Source organism: Drosophila albomicans, chromosome X (genome assembly GCF_009650485.2).
Source record: "Drosophila albomicans strain 15112-1751.03 chromosome X, ASM965048v2, whole genome shotgun sequence".
NCBI classification, from domain to species: domain Eukaryota; kingdom Metazoa; phylum Arthropoda; class Insecta; order Diptera; family Drosophilidae; genus Drosophila; species Drosophila albomicans.
The window spans coordinates 10,691,400-10,709,381 of NC_047627.2; the positions used below are offsets into that span (position 1 = coordinate 10,691,400).

Here is a 17,982-nt window from a genome sequence, read left to right on the forward strand (position 1 = left end):
GAGATGTAGGTGTTCATACGGGTGGACGGACAGACACACAGACGGACAGACGGACATGGCCAAATCGTCTCGGCTGTTGACACCTATCAATAATACATATACTTTATAGGGTTGGATATGTCTTCTTCTGCATATTATATACATTTCCATCTATTACATTCATTTCTTATGGGTAGCGGGTATAAAAAAACATCAATAGACATTAAAAATCTACGCAGACATAATGAAATCTTTTCAGGCCGCTTTAGCAATGGAAAATTTCTTTCACGTGTTTAGTTCATGTTTCATATTTTAATTTAGACTGTGTAATTTCATTTTCAGACTTAATCTTTTCCGATCATTTTGGCAACGGAATATTTCATTCACGTTCATAGTTCATGTTCTGTATTATTTATTCAGAGTTTAGAATTCAAATTTCAACTTGTCTTTCAATTTGTTCCTATCAAAGTTTCCAGCTTAAGATACTATATTAATTAGTTATATTGCCAGTTGCTAATAGTTGGGGTGAAGCAGTAAAAAAAAACCATTCACCAACTAATGCGTATGTAGCTCTAGCTACAACCAGTATTTAATTATATATTCGAAACTCGTCACATTCTGCAGCAAAACCGGTTCAAAGCCACCGCAAGTTGGTTCACAACGAAATCAACAAAAAAACAAAACTAAAAACTGTTAGTTTTCGTTACGTTTCATTAACTTGACAAATGCGTTCACAGATGGAATATTACGTATACGACATGTGTAGTATTTGCATGTTCAACTGAATCGATTATGATTGTTATCGATAATTGTGATGACCAGTGTCGTTAATACTGCTGCCACACACACACACACAACTTCTGTATGCTATATGTTTTGCTGCAATCAATTTCGTTGGCTCAACAGCTCATTGGGAGGGACTTAAAATTACTTGTGCATTCTGTGATTTCAGCTTTGCACAGCATTCAGCTCAGTGCTTAGACGACAGACGACGTGTCGTTAGAGAGTGAGTGAGTGAGAGAGAGAGAGAGGGAGGGGTAGAGAATGAGCTCTGGCAACTCAGTTGTTTTACTGGCGGCCATTACTGCGGCTGTCGTCTGCCCATCTGCAACAAAGGCCCTGCAATGCGGCAAAAGCGGCGGTTTTTCTGCACCGTCATTGGGCGCCATTTGCACCCCCCCTCTTCCCTCCCCGCCTCTCTTGATGTGGGATGCAGGATGTGGCATATGGACGACGAGAATGCCAGAGAAAGAGAAGGGGGCGGAACTAACCGCAACCGCAGCGCGCAGGCGGTCATTGAGGGGACATCCTGGGCTGGCCGTTCGCTTGTCCTCCACGTTGACGTCGCATCGTATCGCATCGCGTCGCGTCGCGTCGCGTCCTGGCCATTTGCTTGTCGCGCTGCCACAGCCTAATTTGGCGAGAGTTCATTAATTGCGTAAACGGCGCGCGCTTTTAATTATGTCGAACGGCGGCGGCGACGGCGGCCTCCGAGCTGGGTTTTTGTTGCCATCGAGAGAGTCCAGGACCTGACTCTGTCTCTAGCTTTGACTGTGAATGTGTGTATGTGTGTGTGTGGCAAAGGAAGGGGGGGGGGGGGCGTATTTTGTGCATTTGTGGCATTGTTTGCATTGTTGTGCTGTGCAGCCAGTTACTCGCTCGCTCGCGCTCGGCCTGTTTTTCTGCGGCAGCTTTGGAATTTACGACTTTCGGTCGTTGTTGCCGCAGCGTTGCCTACCCTACAACCTCCCCCTTTCCTCTTCTGTATGTGTGTGCGGGCACACTTGCTCTGTGTCGGTGCGATTATCATTTATTGCAACCGCATACGGGAAATGTCATTGGCATTGTGAAGCGCGTAATTCGTTAATTTGATAAGCATACGCCATGTTGAACAGTCGATTGAAAAGCCCATCGGCATTTGCCCATTGGCAACAAAAATTGGCATTTGGCTTAAAGCCGCCTGCGAGCAGGCTAACAGAAACTGCATACCAATAGCTTTAGGGTCGCCTGCCCAAACACCGAGGGTTGATCGGTGAGTTTGCCAGAGTTTTGCCTAATCACAGAACAGCATTGAAAATAGTAATTTTCTTATTAAAAAATATGCTCAAAATACTGAGAAATATTTATGTTTATTTAATTAGTTCCAAACTAATCTTTTTATTTTTCGATTTATTAAGAAATTACAACTTTAATTTAAGTAGTATTATAAATAATAGTATGAGTAATAGAAATATAATCATAAAAACCTCAAAGACAAGTCTTGAGGAAATATTTAGGGTAGGTAAAGTTTCAGCACCAAGTGATATTTTACTTCTCTTTACTTCAGCAGCCAGTGCAAGTATTTTGGGTCGCCAAAAGACTCTTGTCTTCGGCGATTCCAAATTCTTATATTTCAAATACTTGTGTAGCTGCCTCTAAGGTCACAGTTTAGAAATCGATAGCTTGGGTGGGGGAAACTTGTCTTTTATGGAATTTCCTTTCGCATTGAACCTCCTGCACTACTCAATCCAGCTATCAAGGTATCCATGGAGTCAATTTGCAGCTTCTACTCAGTATAGTAAGTATAGATTAATCGTGTATAAGGCGTAAAGCAGACTGTTAAGGACTTTGCGTGTGATTTCCATTTCAGTTGAAGCTGAACAGCAATCTCGATCTTTGATCTTTAATTCTAATCACTCCATACATTTGAAAAGAAGACTTATTTGCCGTTATGATTGTCTATGGGCTTGCTATTTGTCTGATTTGTGGATAATCCGAATCGCAGTCCACAGTTTCGGAAAGCTTATAACCTTAGTATACCATTAAAAGCGGGCATTAAAAACAGAAGAGCTGTCATTGCCATGAGCCAAATCAGCAATTAAAGTATTATGAAAACTATTGTGAATAGCAAGCAGAAGAACAGAAGTTCACTTGTTTTCTTGTTATATATAGTGAACTTAAAAAGAATATGTTTTTTTGTGTCAGTTGCTTTAAAAGTTCGAAATTACTAGTCACCACGATCAACTTAAATTATCAGATCAGCAGATAAAATACTAATTAGAATCATCTGGTTTAGAACAAAGCAAATATATTTAGTTTACAATAGTAAGCATTAGTTTTAATATATTTATTGTATTTACTATAAGAGATGTTATTATTTACTTTATTTTCTTCGATTAAAGTATGAATCTTATTAAGTAAACACTCCATTTAACTGGGTTCATACCTCAATCGAAGAAAGGAAATTAAATAATTACATCAAATATTGTAAATAAGATTGCTTTTCTTTCGTATTGTACTTTAATTACAAGTATTTAAATAAAACAAATCAAAGAAGTACATGTCGAATTTTTGAATATGCTCCTTTTGCAATCGGGTGGCAAAGAAAACGTTGATAACATTTGCTGCTCTCCTCGCTGCTGTGGTCATTGTTTCTCAATGAGCGTTGTTTGTTGTTGCTCAATAATTCAAATTAAATTTATTTATGCGTGAAAAATGACACTTAATCAGCTTTTGATTTATGCAATACCCTGCAATACATAGAGAAAGAAGTGTGTTTCAATTCGTGGATATAACATTGCAAAAATATATAATGAATAATTTATTAACAATAGCGTATACTTAATATGGGAAAGCCACACACATTTGTTCAAGCATTTCACACTTATTTTATATTTATGAGTTATTTGTCAAATTGTTGGAAATTTGAACAAATCGTTATGCACGTTGGCTAAATGGAGAAGAAAAAAGAAAGGAGACATAATCATATTAAGCAACAACAATTACGAATGCCAACAATAAAAACGGAAATTAATTCAAAAATAAAAATGACCCGAACAAAATAAAAATAAAATGGGACACTGCTCGAATCCAGCTGATGGGAAGAGGAAGGAAAAGGGGAAGGAGAAGGGGAAGAAGGCCAAAAGCTTATAATGAAAATGAATTTAGGGTCAATTGCTATTGTTGTTGTTGTTGTTGCTGTTGTCTGTTGAATGCAATACGAGGCAAACACTGTGCAGGCCAAAAAGTCATCAAAGAAATTCAATTTCGAAAAGAATCAAAATAAAAATAAGTTTTCTTCCTTCTTGTGACTTGAAAGCAAAGGCAAAGTAGAAGAAGAAGACGAAGACGTAAGAATACGAACGACGAAAAAACGATGGCAAATTAAATCGAGCAATCAAATGATCATAATAGGTTAATCAAGAACAGGAGCCGGGCGTCCTTTTGCCTTTGGCCTTTCGGTCTCAGTCAGACTGTTTCTTTTTCTGTTTTTTTTTTTTTCTTGGGGTCTCCCTCTTCTTCGGTTTTTTTTCTGCGTCTGCCTCATGCCATTGGCTCAGTCATTTGTCTGCTGGCCGTGCCGCACAATAGACAAATTGAAATCGCAAAATAGAAAAATGGCAGTCACACACACACAAACACACTCGCACACACACACACATACGTATGCAGGTTGACATACAAGCAAATAAATAAGTGCACTCAAGTATGTAATATGGGCAACAACAAGGCGGACCCTGGTCAGACAATGTCTAGCATCGCTAGCTGCTCCAGTTTACAGTTCCACATCCGTTTCCGCATTCCCCCCCTCCCCTGGCTCTTCTTCCTCCTCTTTACTAACGTTGGCATCCAGCACCCATCAGCGACAATCGTGCGGCAAATGTAGCGTAAAATCGGCAACATCGTCACAGTTAGCCCACAAAATTGTTAGTTTCGTTGTTGTCTCTCGCCTGCCCAGTGGCTTCTCCTCCTCTCTCTCTCTCTCTCTCTCTCTCTTTCTTTTGCCTTGCTCTCTGCTCAATTCTGGCTACGTAATCAGCTCCAAAGTTGCTTCGACTCTTACTCCGTCTGTGGAGCTTCTGATTTATGGCCGCCACACGCGTATCGTTGATGCTGCCGCATTTATTCACTTGCCTTTCACGTGCTGCACTCACGAGTAGTCGAACCATCCTCTCCTCTCTTTCCCTTTCCTCTCCACACTCCTCGCCACACCACATAAAGGAAAGAAAACAATTTCCCAATAGTTGCAACTCTCAACAACAAATCAACAGGAAGCGATACGTCTCATACCTAATTAATTTGACTATTTCAGAGAACAGTTCCGTTTTCTGTGGTTGTTGATCCAATTTTTACTGTCTGCTTAACTGCTACAGTTGCTGTTACTTTTACTGTTACTGGTAATGTTAATGTTACTGTTGCTGTTAATGATACTGCAAATATTATGCTCACTTTTATACTTTAACTGTAACTTTTATTGTTGCTCATATTCGGTTTGTTATTGTTAAACAGAAAACTAAATTTACTCAAATTAAGAATGGTTTAAAACATCTTAACTAAGTGTAGTGACTAAGTATACAAATGCAAGTCTTCTTGCTACTTTTTTTTGTTTTTGGTTATTCAAATACTTTTTATTAACATACTCTTGCTGCCACTGTTAAGTTCACTGATAATGTTACACTAATAATAACTCAAATGTTACTCAGATTGCTAATTTAGTATTTTCTGTTATTCTCATAACTCTTCCTGCAAGTTTCTGGCTTTTATTCAAAGTTACTGATTGGTATCTTTAATGTATAAGTATATTTATATTATTTTATTTATATTTTTTAAGCATATTATACTTTCTACTTTTATTTATTTTATTAGTCTTGTTAATGTTTAACACCGACTTTTATGCTCACTTTTACTGCCACTCCTGATGAGAATTTAAATCTTTATATAATTGCTAATTTTATTTAATCTGTAATGTTATTCTTATTCTTCTTATTAATCTAGCTGCAACTTTTATTCATTCTGTTATTGCTATCTTAAATGTTAATATACATGCTACTACTTTCATTTTATATTCTTATTCTCTTTATTAGTTTTACTGTTACTGTTAATGTAAATCTCCCAATTACAGTTGCATTTAATGTGTTTGATATCTGAAATATATTTAAATGTATTACATTTCTAATTATTATACTTTCTTTTAGTGTTTACGTTCCTCTTACTTTTATTTTTACTGTTAATCACATGATTACTGTCACTGTTAAAGCTCTCTGTGAACTATATGGCCAGAAGCCAGACTTGAATATAATTTGACAATCTGAGTTGTATGCTGTATGCACCCAGCACTGACTGAGACACATTGACCTAACCATTGGCGTAGGCGAAGGATGAGTGCAGAGGGAGGGCGGTTGGTAGGACCCGCTGGAATTTGGCTTGAATTATGTGCCGCATTACGAGGGCCGTCGGCGACAACGCGAGTGCCACGCACTCACAAAACTTTAACACAAATTGAATTATGCATTCAGTGGCATGGCCAGGGGAATGAAGAGAATATGGAGGAGGAGGAGGAGGAGGAGGAGAGGAACCTAGAGTTGACGGCGGAGCCATTAAGCGAGCAGAACGACGACGACGACGAGCGTCATCCTCCTCCTCCTCCTCGTCCTCCTCGTCCGTTTGCTGACTTTGGCAAATGTAACTGTAATTTATTGAAATTTGTTGGCGCCGCCACGAGCACAGACACAAACCCGCCGCAAAGTGGAGGCGCCTCCAACTCCCCCTTCTCAAAAAAAAAGAACCCATCCCATCAGAGGAAAAGTTTCTCGGTCACGTTTTTTGTCACGCTTTTGTTGCCGCGCGCTGCGTTCGGTGGTCACCAAAAATTGCACAGGCGGTCAACAGTCAGATGCTTTCATAGTTTTAGGGTTTCCTTTTTTTCGGCTCCTCCCTCTCCTCCCTCTCTCTCTGGCTTTTCAAAGCATTGTGTTTTCTTTTTTTGCTGGTTGCCACTCACTCAGCCTCAACAAAAAAAAAAAAAAAACAAGCCTCCCCCATAAAATCATTGTTAATTTTCCCTTGCCTAGGACATACTCTAACTCGAGAGCATAAATATCCTTTATACAGATCAATTACGAATACGTGACAACCCTATGGCGATATTCTAGGAATAAAATAGACTTCTTGTGAAATTACATTTCGACAGGAATAAACTCATCGCCTTGCCTTAAAGCACTTTTTAAATCCATCATGTTTGCAGTCAGTTCACAAATTTCATTTTATTTCATTATTTTTGCAGACTACAAAATTATATTTTGTTTCTTTCTATTTGTTAAATGAAACTGTGCTCAGCTCTTTTGTATTCAATGACCTGTTTAACTATGAATGCGCGCTTGTAAAAAAAAAAATGAATTTCAAAATAAGTTAAATTAGAGAACTAGTTTCTAATTAAAGCTTGTCGAAGCTGGAATACGCTAAGAATGTTTTAGGCAATAAATTTTAATTGAAAGTTGACTTCTACTTTTTAAAATAGGCAAAACCTAATTAAATTTGAAGTTTTTAATAATGTTTTTTTAAAGTACACCAAAAGTGATAGTTTGTGTTTAGAACTGTGTTCTTAAGTTACTAATTCTACAAATTGTCTATTTAAATAAATTAATATAAAACGTATTTAAAAAAATAAACGATCAATCATAATAAGTTACTATTGAAATTATAATAGCACATTTTTATCTTAAACAGTATTTAAAGGATCTAACATCCATGAACAATTAAATCTAAGCAAATATTTAGAAGGAAATTAGAAGGACAAATAATTAGTTTATATATTTCTTATAGAAACTGTTGAAATTAGAATAGCTTACTTCAATCGTAAAGAGATTGTGAAAAAGTGTACATAATACAAAAATAAAGAAATGTAAGTAAATATTTAAAAAGTAGTAACAAAGAAAAATAATTATTTAATATATTTCTAACAGAAAATATTGATATTATAATAGATTATTTCATTCATGTTTAACACAAAACTTGGTCTTGAATTACAGCTGTGGATAAATTTCTGTTGGCAATGTTTCATGATATTAATTAATTGATTTTGAAGTAGTAATTGATTTGAAGTCGAATAATAGTAGAATGAGAATTTGGCAAGTAAACGTAAACGTAAAACGAGAATGTCAATTAAGTAAGCATATTACATTAATGATAAGACAATGTGAGGAACATTATATAAAATAATAATATACAGCATATAATAATTAAAAATAACGTTGATTCTTCAAAAGTATTTAATAGAGTGCTAACCATCGGTTCATTTAATGTCTGCTTTGGACAATGCTAGTTAGAGTATCTCGTTGGTTTAATAAAGCTTTCATCAGGGGCTGGCAAACATAGTTCATATCAGCGATGAACCTTTCAGCTTGTTGCTCTGCATTTAATTGCTAGCGGTGGCTGGCAGCAAAAACGCCAACGCCAACGCCCTTTCATATCGTGTCCACATCCACTTCCTCTGTCCTCATCCTCATCCATGTCCTTACCCGCATGTCGGCTAGTTGCGAGTCTTGTTTGCGGCCCCAAAAAGTTTGCAGCTGCTGCTGCAGCAGCGTCCGCGGTTGCATGCTAAAAAGTTTTAAGTGCCCCACTCGGCCAGCGGCGGGTCTGTTGTCCATTTCCCCCCCCCCCCCCCCCACCGTTGCGTCCCTCTCATCATTTCGGTTAGCTGCCCTCCAGCTCCACTCATCTTGCATACGCTGCGCTTTTCTATTAAGCATCCCGGACTCGTCTCATTTGTTGCCTATTTGTCCTGGGCCTAGGCCAGCCACCGACATCTCCAACATCTCCAACATCGCCGACATCGTAAAAATGCCAATGAGCCAACCTGAGCGCCCGGCATTAAAACTTTTCTCATTTATCAGACTTCTCTTCATCTCTTCTCTCTTCTCTGCACTATTCTCCGCTCATCCCATAGACAAGTGTTCGCCGCGTCGCGTCGCTTCGGCCAGGTAAATTGATTGTCGCCGCCAACGAACTTCGATGGCTCTTGGTCACCTTGTCACGCGCTCCCAGACCGCCCGGTGTTTAATTGCTGTAGAGTCGTAGCAGCCGCTGATGCCGTAGAGCTGCAGACTCAGTTCAATCCGCAACGGGATCGGGGCAATGCGTCGATTTTACAAAACGACAAACAATGGCCCAGCAAGTGGTAAAAGTTTTCGGGTCAACCCAGTCGAGAAGACAACCTCGCGAAAGGGCGAGGGACACACACAAAGACACATTCGCGGCAATGCAGGTAAAGTTCAAGCCGGTTAATGGCCAGACAAACGACCAGCCACACAATTGGCTAACGAGCAGCAAGCGTCTTCGAGTGCGGCAACAGAAAATGTCAATTATCGATAGTAGGCAAGAGTTCAGTTATCGATAGTAAGATGCTATAAAAACCAAAGATTATCTTAGTACAATTATAATTAAATTCATTAGAGCATTTAAAACTTTTAGGTGAAATTAAATAATACGTAAAGGGGCAACAAGCGTCTTCAAAAGAGGAGATATCGATAGTAAGAAGCTATGCAAACCAAAGATTGTCTTTGAATGAAAATATTTATTTAGTAAAAATAATTGAACAATTTGAATTCAATTTAAATCATTTTAAATTTTCAGGGGAAATAAAGTAATTAAAGCAGCCACACAATTGGCTAACGAGCACCAAGCGTCTTCGAGTGCGGCAACAGAAAAAGTCAATTATCGATAGTAGGCAAGAGTTCAGTTATCGATAGTAAGATGCTATAAAAACCAAAGATTATCTTAGTACAATTATAATTAAATTCATAAGAGCATTTAAAACTTTTAGGTGAAATTAAATAATACGTAAAGGGGCAACAAGCGTCTTCGAGTGAAACAACAACAGAAAAAGTTAGTGATCGATAGTAGGCAAAAGAGGAGTTATCGATAGTAAGAAGCTATGCAAAGCAAAGATTGTTTTTGCATGAAAAATATGTATTTAATTAATATAATTGACTATCAGACATTCAGGTGAAGTCAGATAATTAAACCAGCCAGACTAACGATTTCGTCAGTTACCCATTGTAGGCAAGGTTAGCTATTGATACTAAAAAGCTATGCAAACCAAAGTTTGTCTTTGGAAGGATATGTATATAATTATTATAAGTGTATAATTTGAATTAAACTCATTAGAGCATTTCAAACTTTCAGATGAAATGAAGTAATTAAATCATTTCAAAATTCTGAACAAACTATCTTTATGCTGGGCATACAACAATTTTAAAATTTTAGATTGGATCTCTAATTTTAGTTTATTAGTCGATTTCTAATAATCTTATGAAATTATTATTGATATGATTAACTGTCCGAATAACCGATGATGAGTTTCGACAGCCAAACACAGAATTTCATATTTCATTGCAATAATTTAAAATTATTTGGCACGATATTTTAAACTCACTCTGAATTGAAACCAATTATTTTATAAACTTCAAGGAAAGCATTTTATTAAAAACAAGTTAGAAAGTTACCCGCCTAGCCATTTTGACTAAGGGCAAAACAGTGCGGTATAATTCTTAAAATATATCAAATCAATATACCACAAAAATACAAATATACTACTACTATAATATAATAATATATTAGGTATATTTTAAGACCGCACTGTTTTGCTATTATTTAGCTTTCTTACTTCTTTAATGTTAAGACTTTCAAAAGTGTTTCTAAAATCGAATGATGATTTTCCAAAATTTAAGTGCAACAAAATGGTATTTCATTTTTTGAATATACTACATAGTTCCAGAAGTTAAATAAAACTTGAATTTGTTGTTACTTATTTAGTTTAATTTCAATGTCAATACACAATCGTAAGATGGTCATTTGATGAAGTGTTTCTTCGTATTTACTCCTGTTGCATAATTGAGTGCTCAAAGCTTCGTCATGTAAAGTGAAAACTTATATTGATCAACTGTAATGCATTTTATTGTTGTGTTCTTATAATTTGCATTAATTTTCGCCGCTTAAATTGTCTTATTTCGCGTCGCTCGGACGTTTGTTTACAATTAACAAAACGTGGGCGTCTTCTTCGCTTCGCCTCGCCTCGCCTCTCATCGTGACCATGCCCACAATGCGCTTAATGAATATTCGCACATTAACGAGCTCTGTCTCTGGCTGTCTCTTTCTTTGCCATTGCTGTTGCCATCTCAGTCGGCCTCTCTGTGGGCTCTGTTCGACGCGCATTTGCCAGCGCTAATGGCAAAAACAATAAATTTTCACTGAGCACACACGCACACAGTCTTCGCAGCTGATGCATCCTTCGCTTCGCCTTTTGCCAACACACTGTTGATATCCTTTTGATCCCTTTTTTGTAAATGACTTTCAGCATTTAAAATGCGGCAAAATGAATTGGCGGCGATTCCCTGAACAGCGAACGCTGTCCGTTGTCCTTTGTCCTCTGTCCGCTGCCAGAGTCGAGGCCGCTTTAGTTTAATTATTTGCGCAGCCCCCAAAAACAACAAAAACAACAACAGCAACAAAAATGAGGAAAATTGTTGGAAAAGCAGCAGCAGCAGCATGTGAAATAAAGGCAGAGAGACAGAGACAGAGAGAGAGAGAGAAAAGCGAGCGAGTGAAAACCCAGCGAAAATAATAAATAATAATAACAGTTAATGCGATGCGCCAAGTGTTGATGGACGCTGCCCGCCGGCTGCATGGCGACAGAGGGCGTCACAGAGGGCGTGGCATGACCGCGGCCGCTGCCGCTGCACATGTGTCAATTAATTATAAAAAACAAGTTGGAATCGCTTACAACCAAAAGGGATTGACGACCACTGAAATACCCTCTAGAAAATTCAATTACACGCTGTTTATTTGTCCAACATATTTGCAAAGCTAAAATATTAATTATATTTAATGCAATTATTGCACTTTTATTAGCTTTAATGAATCTAATTAGTTTACAATTGTTTACTTTATGAAGTAGCTCCCCAAAAATAGGTGCAAAAATGGGGAATTTAAACGCTTGTAAACACAAATATTAATATACTTGAGTCTAAGTTATTTTAATTTAAAGTAGTTGGTATTTATTTAGGTTTTTAGTATTTAATTATGTGTATTAAAGTACACAAAAATATAATTAATCTATTGTATTTTTATTATGTTTGAGAGAACTTATTAATTTACATTATTATTAAGCATTTCATGGACTTACAACTTATTAATCTTCTTATGTAAGTATTTTCACCTTTAAAAATGCAATATAAAATATTTTACTTGAGCTCTATCAATTTTTGAGAAACTTATGCATTCGTTTTTATTATTAGACACGTCATACATGTGTCATACACGTCATACATGTCATACATGTCATACATGTCATACATGTCATACATGTCATACACGTCATACACGTCATATACGTGATACACGTCATACAAGTCATACATGTCATACACGTCATACATGTAATACACGTCATACAAGTCATACATGTCATACATGTGTATTAATTATTGTTATATTTTCGCGAATTGCGGTTATTTTTTTTATATTACCTCAATTGAAGAGGGAATTTCGCGAATTTATGACATGTCATACATGTAATACACGTCATACATGTCGTACACGTCATACATGTCGTACACGTCGTACACGTCATGCACGTCATACTCGTCATACATGTTATATATGTCATACATGTCATACATGTCGTACATGTCATACATGTTATACATGTCATACACGTCATACATGTCATACATGTCATACATGTCATACACGTCATATATGTCGTACAGGTCGTACACGTCATACGTGTCATACATATGTATGAATTATTGTTATATTTTCGCGAATTGCTTTTATATTATTTATATTGAAGAGCTAGATTTCGCAAATTGCGTTTATATTATTTATATTACCTGAATTGAAGATCTCTCTCTTCGTATAGAGAAATTAAAATATTTAGCCTGAAATATAATAATATCTCTTTCATTTATTTTCTAACTAATTTTGAAATATTTTATTTGAATTCCAAAAATTATTATTGCCAACGGCTTAAAGTATTTATAGCAGCTTTCTTTATAGTTGTGTATGCTCTTTTGGGGTGCTTTCTAGGGTATTTTGCAAAGACCCACATTTATTTAAAAACGTACAAAGGCGGTTGGCACAGTGCTGAAAATGGTTGCAGCTGAGCTCCAGTTGATGCTTATAAACTACACAGAGGCGGCCAAGGTACTCACACACACACTCACACACACACTCACACACACACACATACATATGCGTGAGCACGCATACACTCACACACACACACATTCGCACAGACATGCACACAAATGAATATTTCCGTTAATCATGTTGACGCGTCTCAGACACAGCTGCCCGTTTAAATGTAAAAAGCGAGAGCAACAACAACAACAACAGCAACAACATCAGCAACAGCAACAAATTACTGCCAACAAAGGCGAAGTTCGTCGAGGCCGCCTTGAGATATTCCCACAATTAATTTAATGCTCTGCGCGTTTCTGGGGCGCCATCACGTTGTAGGCGCACGCTAAAGATGGCTCTTGTATGTGTATGTGTATATGTATGTTGTGTGTGTGTGTGTGTGTGCGTATGCGTATTGTCGGCATTGCGACCAAAAAAGCAATCCGATTGTTGAAATAACACGTGAATGCTCAAAATCAATGCAGTTCTTATTTAAATATTAGGCACAACCTTTTTTTTACGTTAAAAAAGTTAAAGAATTTGATTTTTATTTTAATTTTCCACTCAATAGAGTTACTAATTGCAATCATAGCAATATCAATGCATTAAAATGACGCAAGGATACAGCTGAGATAAAGTTTATTTTCAAAAAAGCAATAAGGGAAACTATTAGTATCGATTTAACTTCAAAAGTTCTAATTATCCGTCCTTAATATTATCGTAAAGTACAGAGAAATTGTCAAAAAATTCCGAAATATATACAAAAAATGCCCGGAGACAATTAAAGAATAATACTTTGTCGCGAAGATAGTTCTTTTTAACATAAATATCAAGTAAAGTTACTTAAAAAGTACCCAGTCAGCTGATGAAATACCAGGCAGACAAAAGTGATCAGCAAGCAGAAATATAGCAAATAACTTGCGTACTGAGTGGCGTCATCTATCGTCTATTCTCGCAAAGAGAATAATATATTCGTTTTTTTAGCCATAACGCGTTGAAATCTTTTAACCAATCAGAACAACAACAAAGTAGTATCGATTGGCATTAAAGAATTTAACTATCCGTTCTAAAAAGTTGTAGGTGCAGGCGGTGAGTGTGTTTTCAAAAGTAAGCAAAAAGCATTTTAAAGGATCCTCTGACAAAAAGACAGTTCTAATCAATATAAAGAACATGTAAAATGACCACTCTTCAGGTGATTTAACATGTCAGCTGCTGAAATACCAGGCGCTCATAAGTGAGCAGCAAGAAGAATTATCTAATATTCAGTTACTAACCATCGATGCAATTATTTTTCTTTCTGGCCACCTCAAGTCACTATGGCTGGCTAAAAAGTGCCAAGACAGCTGTGTGAAATAACAGGCGAACAGCAAGCAGAAATACAGCAAGTCACAAGCTTACTGAGTGGCGCCATCTATCGTTTATTATCGTAAAGTATTCTATATTTAGCCATAGCTCGACCAAATCATTCAACAAATCGCCAAGCTATACATTTTTTATCATCAGAACAACTAGTAATATCGATTGGCATTCAAGGATTCCAAGAATATTGACAGAAAATGCGCCTTCAAGAAAAATGTATAGAGATAGTACAAGAAAAATAAAAAATACCGAAAATTTGCTCTTTGGCATAAGGCATATTCATAAAGTGAAATAACAGTGCTGCAGGCTGCCTGCGATATTCGAAATTCGAAATCAGTCGAACGCTTTAAGGTTCTAGTCTCCGCTTGTGTGCTTCCGATAATGCTGTTGACAGTAAAATCACTTTTTTTTCTATACATTCTTTGGTTTCATGCTATAATCATTGAGCTGCCCCATCGAGTAAGCAATGCAATGCGACATGTACATAAATAGGGCGGCCAGACAGCCAGACAGCCAGACAACAACAACAAGAAGAACAACAGCAGCAGCGGTAATAATGGACAATAACAGGAGCAAGCAAGAGATAGGCCATCGTCAGCCAAGGCAGAGCAAACAAGCAACGAGACAAAAAGAAAACAAATATCAAGCGGCTACAACAACAAGGACAAGCGAACAAGAACAAGAACAAGAATTCGAAAGGTATCGAATGAGGATGGGAATGTGACGGGGGGAGAGGCGTGTTGTGTTGGCGGAATAACAACAGCCAAGGCAAAGCGAAGCAAATGCTGACTGCACTGATGGCATTTGATAGACAGGCAACCGAACGAACGGAGGATAGAACGGAGGAACGAACGGAGGATAGAACGGAGGATAGAACGGAGGATAGAACGGTGGATAGAACGGAGGAACAACCTGAGGAACGAACGGGGGAACGAACTGAGGAACGAACTGAGGAACGAACTGAGGAACGAACGGGGGAACGAACGGGGGAACGAACTGAGGAACGGATTGAGGAACGAACTGAGGAACGGACTGAGGAAGAACGGTGAACTGAGCGGAGGATCGAAGGGAGGAACGAACGAAGGAAAGAATGGAGGAACGAACGGAGAAACCGCCTTCAAGTCTTAGCTCAAACCACTTGACCAGGTGGCGTGACGTTCAAGCCAAACGCTGAATGACATGGAAACGTAGACAGAGTGAGATAGAGAAGAGAGAGAAAGAGAAAGAGAGAGAGCACAAGTACGATTCGTAGTCGAGTACAACGACGATAATAACCGATGGGCAGCATAAACCGCACACACAATATGCAACAAAATAACACAAGACGAAGAACGAAGAAATCCAGAGCTAAATTCCACTTCACTTCGTATATCGATAGCTTACGTGTATGTTTGTGTGTGTGTGTGCTGTTGAGTGTGCTTCGAATTTGAAATTCAGTTGCAAACATTTTCAACATTTTGCCACCAGACATTTGTGGCAATACCTTTGAATCCAGTTAAGAGATTTATATAAAATCAAACTGTTCTCGTACTTTCGCCTAATCTGCCAAAGCGATTACAAATAAAAGACTTTAATATTTTCCAAATACCCAAAAATTACGAATTTTTCAAAGAGAAATACTTGCGTATATAAAACTGGGATCTCGAACTCCTAAACTCGTAAATATTTCTTATTTTTGCTTCATATTTTCTAGTTTTTGCTCAACAATTTTTGATTTCGTATATTTATGCATGAAATATTCGCTTTTTCCCTTGGCTTTAATCAAATTTAGCTTGAGCTCTTCAAATAATTTTGCGTTGCATACTTTTCGTCCAAAAAAAAAAAAAAAAAAAATGATAGCAAAATTTCATTTTGCAGCAGAGAATTCATAGCATGCCCGTATCCTATTTTGGCTCTTAAAAACTCGTATTCAAATTGCAATTTCATTTCATTTTTATGAAGTTTCATATTTGGAAGCGTTCCTCCTATTATTTTCGTAGCTATAAACTCTCTCGCTCTTGCTCTCACTCTCTCTCTCTCTCTCTCTCTAGTTGCACATCAAGCTGTCGCTCTTCTGGGCGGGTGCCGAAAAATAGCTCTAATTGATTTTATAGCTGCGTTGATTTGAATCCGTTATCCACTTTATAGAGTTAACTTCTGCTCGACTCGCAATATTATTGTGATACTCTAACTGTGAGTACAACTTTACTTCTGTCTTCATATTGTTTATTATATGTTAGAAAATAACTTATTAAATAAAGTAAATATTTTTTTCCTCTGATTAAATATCTTTCCTTCTTCCTTGCTGAATACATTTTTCTTCTCAATAAATATTATATATTTCTCGCTTTCTTTTTAAATACATTTTTTTTTTCAATAAATTTCCTTGTGTTGTTATCAATTAAAATATTACTTTACCCATAACATATCAAAATATATATATATTTGGTTTATTTTATAGTAGAATATAACATATTGAATAAATTGTTTTCTGTAAAAATATCTTTCTCTCTTTCTTTCTCTCTCTCTCTCTCTCCCTCTTTCATTCTAAATATCTTTAATCTTATTATGTATTGAGAAATTTTGGTGTGCAGCTTTGCAAAAAAATCTGTAAATTATTTTTTAAAGAAATCACTCAACTTCTTTTCCACAAAAATTACCAATTTATCTAAAAAATATTAAAGTATTTTCGCAAATAATGAAGCATATTTGCTTCATATTTTGTGGAGAAATTAGTAATTTTCGTTGAAAAGAAGATTTGTGATTTCATTATAAAATAATTCACAGACTTTTTTTACATTTTCATCATGAGAATTTTTAAATAGCACACGAAATATAAAACATATTATTTTTTATAAGCTTATATAATATAGACGTTTTATTATACTATAAATGTAGGAATGAATAAAAATTATGGAATAATTAGATAAAATATATATTATTAGAGTTTTATAAAATTAAAAATTAATACAATTTATAGAATAATAAGAAAAACATAACTTAAACAGAATTGAACATACAAGTTAGAAGCTATATTTATGTCGAAATTCTGCTGAATTAATTAATAGATTATTGAAAAAATTTATTTTTGTTTATATTGTATGTTACTTATTTATGTTGTATGTTATTATTTATTAAGAAACTGAGCCGGAACAGCAATATTAAACCTAACCTAATATTTATTTAATTACATATTAAATTATATATAATATATGTTATATTTGGAATCTATAGAGTATTTAAGCTTCCACATAAAAGTGTTTGGCTTGATCTCTGAATGTTATTTTTTGGACAAGAAGTTCTCCTCTTTGGCGCTCTGCAGCTGGAATGCCTGATGTCCGCTCGCTTTTATTAGCCTTTGTGTATGCTGCAGCATCTCCCAACTCTAATTTTATTTGTGCTGTGCATTGCTGCACCTTTATATTATTGTTGTTGTCAGCTGGCATTGTTGTTGTTGTTATTATTTTGCTGTCATGGCCGCTGCCTCGACGCTCCTCTGCTCTCAACGTTCTTTGCTGCAGCTTCGTTGTTTTCTTCTTTATCTGTGCTACACACACACACACACACACACACATACGTACTCGTGTTTGTGTGCCTGAAATATAAATATGTTCCACGGCTTTACGCCATTTTATACACTCACCGCTTACCACGATGTGCCACGCCCCCTCGCCGTAAACGGCAACACAACGTCTTTGGACCGTTCAATGCTCGCCTGCCCAG

At 36.6% G+C, this 17,982-nt stretch overlaps 1 protein-coding gene across 4 annotated transcripts in view; it reads left to right on the plus strand.

Annotated features, from left to right (window-relative positions):
* The window catches only part of LOC117577609 (syntaxin-4), a 191,104-nt gene that overhangs the window by 95,334 nt on the left and 77,788 nt on the right, over positions 1 to 17,982 (plus strand). Inside the window, exon 1 of one of the 4 annotated variants that reach the window (XM_052008431.1) lies at positions 12,989 to 12,993. The exons of the other annotated variants lie outside the window; for them this stretch is intronic. The gene's annotated coding sequence lies outside the window, so the exon portion shown is untranslated. Of the gene's footprint in view, positions 1 to 12,988; positions 12,994 to 17,982 lie in introns of those variants that run through there. 4 annotated transcript variants of the gene reach the window in all.